The sequence below is a fragment of the Cupressus sempervirens genome, chromosome 2 (assembly GCF_028749045.1).
Source record: "Cupressus sempervirens isolate cs-2001-9-10 chromosome 2, ASM2874904v1, whole genome shotgun sequence".
Classification (NCBI taxonomy): domain Eukaryota; kingdom Viridiplantae; phylum Streptophyta; class Pinopsida; order Cupressales; family Cupressaceae; genus Cupressus; species Cupressus sempervirens.
In genome coordinates this window covers 244,449,587-244,457,046 of record NC_143119.1, presented here as the reverse complement: position 1 = coordinate 244,457,046, position 7,460 = coordinate 244,449,587, and positions in this window count along the sequence as shown.

Sequence of the window (7,460 nt, the reverse complement as noted above, 5' to 3'; positions counted from 1 at the left end):
TTTTGAATAAGATGTTGAATCTGCTTGCTATCTCAAAAAAGTAAACACACAAATTTTTTTTTCTATTTTTCTATTTTTTAATAAATGCAATTTAACAATGCAACTATATGAATTCCTAATTTAACTAAGTGCTTTTAAAATCAAATAACAAAGATAAGGTAACAAGAAGTTTGGGAAAATAACATGAAAAAGTAAATTCCCAACAGACATAAGCCATGGAAACACCACATCTGTGAGTTAAGCCTTTGAAAAGATCAATAGGTAACCAATGATAATAGGATCAATGCTTGCAAAATTCCATTGATGCAATCATCAATGGGAATTTAGTAACCATAAAATGTTTCACTTATCATCAGATCACAATGCCACAAAAACTGTGCTCATGTGAGATAAAAAGCTATATAAGAAGAATATGGTGATCTCTTCTCCAACTAAGTACATTAGTAGAATTCATAAACACATGGCAAACACTAGAACTAAAATATCACTCAATCAAAATAACACAATAAAACTATTGGCTCAATTACACCCCATGAACATACATTCACAAAATATAACACACTCAAGCAAGAATAACTACACTTTGAATGCGAGCACCAATATCATATATTATTGCATGAAAATTATGGCCTAGAATACATATTAAATCCCTAAATTTATAAGAAATTATCTCCTTAATTTTTTTTGAGAGTAAGAGATCTCTTTATGCAAACATATGCTTCTAAACTAATTAAGAAAAAATATTTATGTACAAACTGACTCTCTAACTAGTGCTAAGGAGGACTCCACCCTTATTTATATAAATTAATGGGTGTATGAGCCTTTACATGTCTTTAAACAAAGAAATCATGAGAAAATAAGAAAGATAAATCCATTAGATGATGTAGGAGTCTCTGGAGATGCCAGAAATAGAAGCTCCATCTTCACTAGGTGTTTGTAAGAGTTAAACTAACACCATAATGTGTTTTTGATGCATGGAAAGCTCTAAATTTGAAAATGGTGGTTAACTTTCAATGCACCTCTGAACTTTAAAAAAAATTTGGTGCACCATGGAAAACTGCACCACAAAAGTAGTGCACCTAGTGTACCTAGCACACCTTGGAAGCTTGGTAGGTCAAAAAATGAGAAATTTTACCAAGTGTCAAAACTGAAATTGTAGCTTATGGTTTCTGTTCCAATTCATACCAGAGTTATGTCTAAGTATTTTCTCTTGAATTTATTTATAATATACATGACCTAGATTGCATCCAGAAAATCTAAAGCTTCATATTTATCTTTACCCTTTTTATCAATAATTGCCTACCTCAATTTGAGCCCTGCAAAATCTCCCAATTTCACATCTAATTCTAGCAATGCCTCTTCAGTGTTAAATGCTTTTTTGATATCCTTATCAATGGAAGCTTCTTCAAAATTCTTAAGGAATCATTCTACAACTTCTTGCATAGTTATAATTCTATCCCTTAACTCATATTCAAAAATGTCCAAGAAAGCATCACCATAATGTCTCTTTTCTTTTAAAATTTTCTCTTGGGTTTGATCCTTAAGCTTGTGAATATTCACATTCTTGTCTATCCAATCATCTATCTTATCTAACTCATCTATTGTATATACATCCATCAATTAGTGTATCCCTTATCTTATCACCTACTAGGTTAGTGCCTACCAGCATGAAATCAAAATCTAACATCTAGAAAACATCAACCCCTTCATCTTCTTGCTCATTGATCCATTGTTGTAACTCATCCTCTAAAGTTGTAGCTTGAATAGGCTATGTGGGAATTGATTGTGGTGTTATAATGGAGTTTCTTCTCTATTCTACCTCTATAGCCCTAGCAAGATGAGTCCTTTGACTTAGGGTAAGGTTATCCTCCTCATCCTCATCAGCCTCTTCTTCCTATTCTAGAATAACTTCTGAGACTGATAGAAAATGAATAACCTTTCCTATCACCTTTTGTCTCTATGTCCTTCTAATTAGAGTTTTCATCTTTCTTTTCTTAGGAGCCACTAGGGTGCTTCTTCCTCTTGCACAAGTGGAGACACTTTCTATGCTTCTTCTTTAGCTTCTTGTCCTTGTTCTGGAAATGGCACTAACAAGTTGTCCATAATCTATGTGACTTCTACATTTTCTACTCCTTGTGCACTTTTATCCCCTTGGTGTTCTAGTGCTTGAGTTGCCTCTTCTTTAGACTCAACTTTTTGATGAGAAGTTCTTTTCCTTTTACCTTTACCCTTCTGTGACTTGAAATATTCCACTTGTCTATCAAATTGATGCACTATTTTTGGCCTTACTAGAGACTGAGCTATGAATGTTGGCACTATCACCTTTAATCCTCTACCTTTCACTGGATGAGTTGAAGCTTGGAAAACCATAGCTTGTGGAACTCAATAAAGCTTGAATGATCTCTATAGGAAATCTAATTGAAAATGAATACTATCAAAGAATAAGATTGATTGCAAAGAGGGAGATTGTTGCAAAGAAGGAAGATGGTTGATAAAATAATATTTTCAATCATAGTTTTGTCATTTAATGTCAAACTTGCTAGTTTTTGGAATGAAAATTTTTTATAAGATCCAACTACTATCACTTAGTTGATTGATGAAGAGGATTTAATCAACAAGGTGTAACAAAAGCACCTAAAGGAAAAGTTGAGTTATAGTTTTGTAATGAAGTGCAAGGATTAGTTAAGGCAAAGGTAAAATGATGTATTGTGTTGGAATTATAGATGAAGTAACTAAGAGGGGGGGTGTGAATCAATTACCACAAAAAAAAATCCATATCCCTTAGATGTCTTAAATAATTAGTTACTACTATCACTTGGTAAACACATTACAAAATGTTGTAACTCGGTAGATTAACTTGTTACTCATCTTTAAGAATTCATAATTATTAGTATGTATGCAAAATTAAATAACATGAAAACAAGAGACACCAAATTTTATGTGGAAACCCAATATGGGAAAACCACCAAGTAACTAGCTACCAATTTTCACTCTTTTGAAGTGAGCCCTATTAGGAGCCAACCCTATTAAAGGTTACAATACACACTATTAGGTTTCATTCTATTAGAGGATTTAATCACCCTATTAAGAGTGGTCTTTCTAGAGGTCTTTAGAACAATTCAACTAAACTATCACCTTGTTAGAGGATTTACAAAATGGCTGTCAAACCAACTCTGTTAAGAGGTTTTGAAATCACTACTACAATAGTTAGAAAGTAACAATGAATTGACCTAAATATGATGCAACTGAATTTGTTGATTTAAAATCTCTATTCTACACCATTAGATCCTCCTCAATCAAATATAGTTTTTCTACTCCTCAATGATCTCTGATCATCCTTCAAAATTTACTTTCACAATAATCAAACCTTCTTCACATTCGAATCACATCAAATCCATCACACACTTAGAATTCAAAACTTGATGTCTTATATATACCATTTAGATTATCAAGTTAGATCATTCATAAGTTACATTTACCAACAAACCATACATCAGTTAGCTACAAATATTACATTAAACAAATAAACTTTATTTCACAAAACAATAAAATCCTTCATTGGCCAACCCTACTTGGTAAGCACTGCTTCCAAAAACAATTTCCTGAGTTTACCATCTCAACTCGATTAACACTGAAAAATATGCAAAATCCTTTGGTAGCCAAGTGAACTTGGTAAGAATTGAATTTCCTTTATTGACCATGAGAGCTCGGTAAGAACTATTTTCTGCACCAATTTCCTTTGATGACCAAGTGAGCTCGGTAACAACTAAATTCACTTGCTTAACCTTGAAATATCAATAACAATTTTTTGTATAAGGTAAAGCCTAAGAACACTCGATAGACATTGTAAACCTTCTTTCCTAACCTTCTGAACTTGGTAGACTCTATCTTTTGTCTTGCTAATCAATTGGGCTCAGTAGACTCTATCTGATGACTGATATAACATTTGTGTAACATCAAAGACAACACACAATTGAATAATTATATCCAACAATCTCCCTCTTTGGAATTGATGGTAACACAACATGTCATAGAAAAATGAAATTTGAGAACTAGCCTTTTCTGACAGAATGCTTCTTATATTACATTATAGTAATCTCCCTCTTTCATAGTAATATCTCACTAAACTATCTTTTTCTTGAAAATTTTAGAAAGATATGATAGTAAACTCTTTCTCTTTGACAACACAACTTCAACAAAAAATTCACCATACCTTAAGTACTGTGAGAAGAACCTCCTTATAGCAATATCGTGAGAATGCTCAAAATAACAAAATACAAAGTGATAGCAGAACTCAGAATAAATCTACTGATCGCAGGCCACTTCGAGGGGGTAACCTCCTTTGAGCAAGCTCAATACAATAAATTAGTCCGTGCCCATCAAGGGCCTCAACCTATTCTTATATACTGGGTACGATCTAGAAAAGTAATAGTACCCATGCATGTGGGATAATAAAATAAACTCACGGGACGACTTACAAAGCATATGCGTCCAACAACTCTACTGTAACAAAATAAACAAAAGGAACACACAGGTTCCTAACATCCCCTCTCCCTTAGAAAAAAGCTTTGTCCTCAAAGCTTAAGGTGTGGAAATTGTTTTTGAATCTGAAGAAGGGGTTCCCAGGTAGCATCCTCTGGTTGCATGCCATGCCACTGAATCAAGACCTCAGAGATGGAGCGAGAGCGAAGATGGCGAGTGCGCTAGTCAATGATTGCCACCGGCTCCAGGATAATGGATCCTTCCGTATCCATTTCAGGGAGAGTAGTTTGTGCTCTGACAGTGGTACCCAGAACTTTCTTTAGACAAGAAACATGAAAGACTGGATGAATGCGGGAAGAAGGAGGAAGTTCCAGTTTATAAGCAACTGAACCAATCTTCTGCAGAACCTAATAAGGCCCATAAAATTTTGGGGCCAGCTTATGACGCCCTTTCAGCTTTAGGGAGGATTATTTGTATGGCTGTAGACGAAGAAAAACCATATCCCCAACTTGAAATGAGCACTCAGAACGGTGTTGATCTGCTTGCTATTTCATCCGATTACGGGCCATGTGAAGATTATCCTGTAAGGTACGAAGAATCTGATCCCTGCTGCGGAGAACTATGTCAACTGCCTGGACTGGTGAGCTGTTGGGAGTGTAGGGAAGGAGCACTGGAGGTGCCTGACCATAGACTGCTTCATATGGAGTCATTTTAGAGGCAGTGTGGTAAGAGGTATTGTACCACCATTCAGCTAAAGGGAGCCACTTGGCCCACTGATGTTGCTGTTTGGAAGTGAAGCAACGAAGATAAGTTTCCAAGCATTTATTGACAATTTCCGTTTGACCATCAATTTGTGGGTGATAGCCCGAACTCATCTTCAGTTTGGTGCCAGTTTTCTGAAACAGTTCAGTCCAAAAATGACTGGTAAAAGTTGCATCACGATCAGAGACAATGGAAGAAGGGAGTCCATGAAGACGAAATATCTGGTCCATGAAGATTTGTGCAACAGAGGAGGCAGTATAGGGGTGGCTGAGGGCACAAAAATGACTATATTTCGAGAGACGATCAACCACAACCAAGATCACTGTCTTGCCACCGGATTTAGGAAGCCCTTCAATGAAATCCATAGAAATATCAGTCCAAATCCGTGTAGGGATGGGCAATGGTTCGAGCAAGCCAGGAAGGAGGGTCGTTTCACCCTTGTGGCGTTGGCAAGTATCACATTCAGCCACCATCTGTTGAATCGTCTGTTTCATCCCTTTCCAAAAGAAGTTTCTCCTTGCTCGCTCATAAGTTTTGAGGAAGCCTGAGTGCCCTGCTGAAGGAGAAGCATGGAGTTCATAAAAAATAGCCTGATGTAGAGCTGGGTTCTGAGGAAGCACTAGCCGACCCTTGTATCGAAGAGAAGCACCATCCCAAGAGTAATGTGGTATAGCAGAAGGATTATTGGCTAGCTGGTGAATGATTTGAGATAAAGAAGAGTCACTGTCATAGCCCTGCTGAACAGACGCTAACCAATTGGGAATGGGCTTAGAAATAGCGGAAAGGGAAGCTTGATTATCAAATGTGCGAGAAAGAGCATCTGCCACAATATTCTCCTTACCCTTCTTGTAGGTGATCTCATAATCATACCCCATGAGTTTGCTGACCCATTTCTGTTGTGTAGGAGAGGATACCCGTTGTTCCAGGAAGTATTTCAGACTTTGGTGATCGGTTCTGATGCAAAAATGACTCCCTAAGAGGTATGGCCGCCACTTCTGTACAGCATGCAAAATAGCCATCATTTCTTTTTCATAAGTAGAGAGGGCTAGATTCTTACCAGAGAGGGCTTTGCTAGTGAACGCAATAGGATGGTCATCTTGCAGGAGAACAGCACCCAATCCATTGCCGCAAGCATCACTCTCAATAGTGAAGGGTTTGGAAAAATCTGGCATCGCGAGAACAGGTGTACTGCACATAGCCTGTTTCAGTTGTTCAAATGCAGTCTCAGCAACAAGGGTCCAGGAGAAGGCATCCTTTTTTAACAGAGCTGTCAATGGTGCTGCAATTTTCCCGTAATCTTTGACAAACTTGCGGTAGTAGCCAGTCAACCCCAAAAAACCCCGAAGGCTCTTGAGAGTTTTAGGATGCGGCCAAGTTTTCATGGCATCTATTTTTGTAGGATCCACCCGCACTCCATGGTGTGCAACAATATGCCCGAGATACTCCACTTCCTCCTGGCCAAACACACATTTAGATAGTTTTGCACAGAGTTGATGATCAGAGAGAAGTTGCAAGACAAGCTCCAGATGATGGAGATGCTCAGCCCAAGTTTTGCTATATATGAGGATATCATCAAAGAAGACCAGAATGAATTTCCGGAGGTATGGTCAAAATATGTTATTCATCACTGCCTGAAATGTTGAAGGAGCATTCGTGAGGCCAAAGGGCATGACTAAAAATTCATAGTGACCATCATGTGTGCGGAAGGCAGTTTTAGGTATATCCTCCTCATTAACCCGAATTTGATGATACCCAGAACGAAGATCTAACTTGGAGAAAAAATGAGCCCCATGAAGTTCATGAAGAAGTTCATCAACAACTGGAATGGGAAACTTGTCCTTTATAGTGAGATGATTAAGTGCTCGGAAATCAATGCAGAGTCGCCATGACCCATCTTTTTTGTGAACAAGCAGAACTGGAGAAGAAAAGGAACTGGTACTAGGGCGAATAATACCTTGCTTCAGTAAGTCACGAACAAGTATCTCGATTTCGGTCTTCTGATGAAATGGGTAGCGGTAGGGCCTGATGTTGGGCGGAACACTGCCAGGAAGGAGCTGAATACGGTGGTCCTCTGGACGAGAAGGAGGTAATCCCACAGGTTCAGCAAATATACCAGAATACTTGTCCAAAATGTGTTGGAGATCGGCAGGAGTGCTAGAGACTGCTGATGGCTGCATCTGAATGGAATGGAGCTGAGCGATGACACCATGTGAATT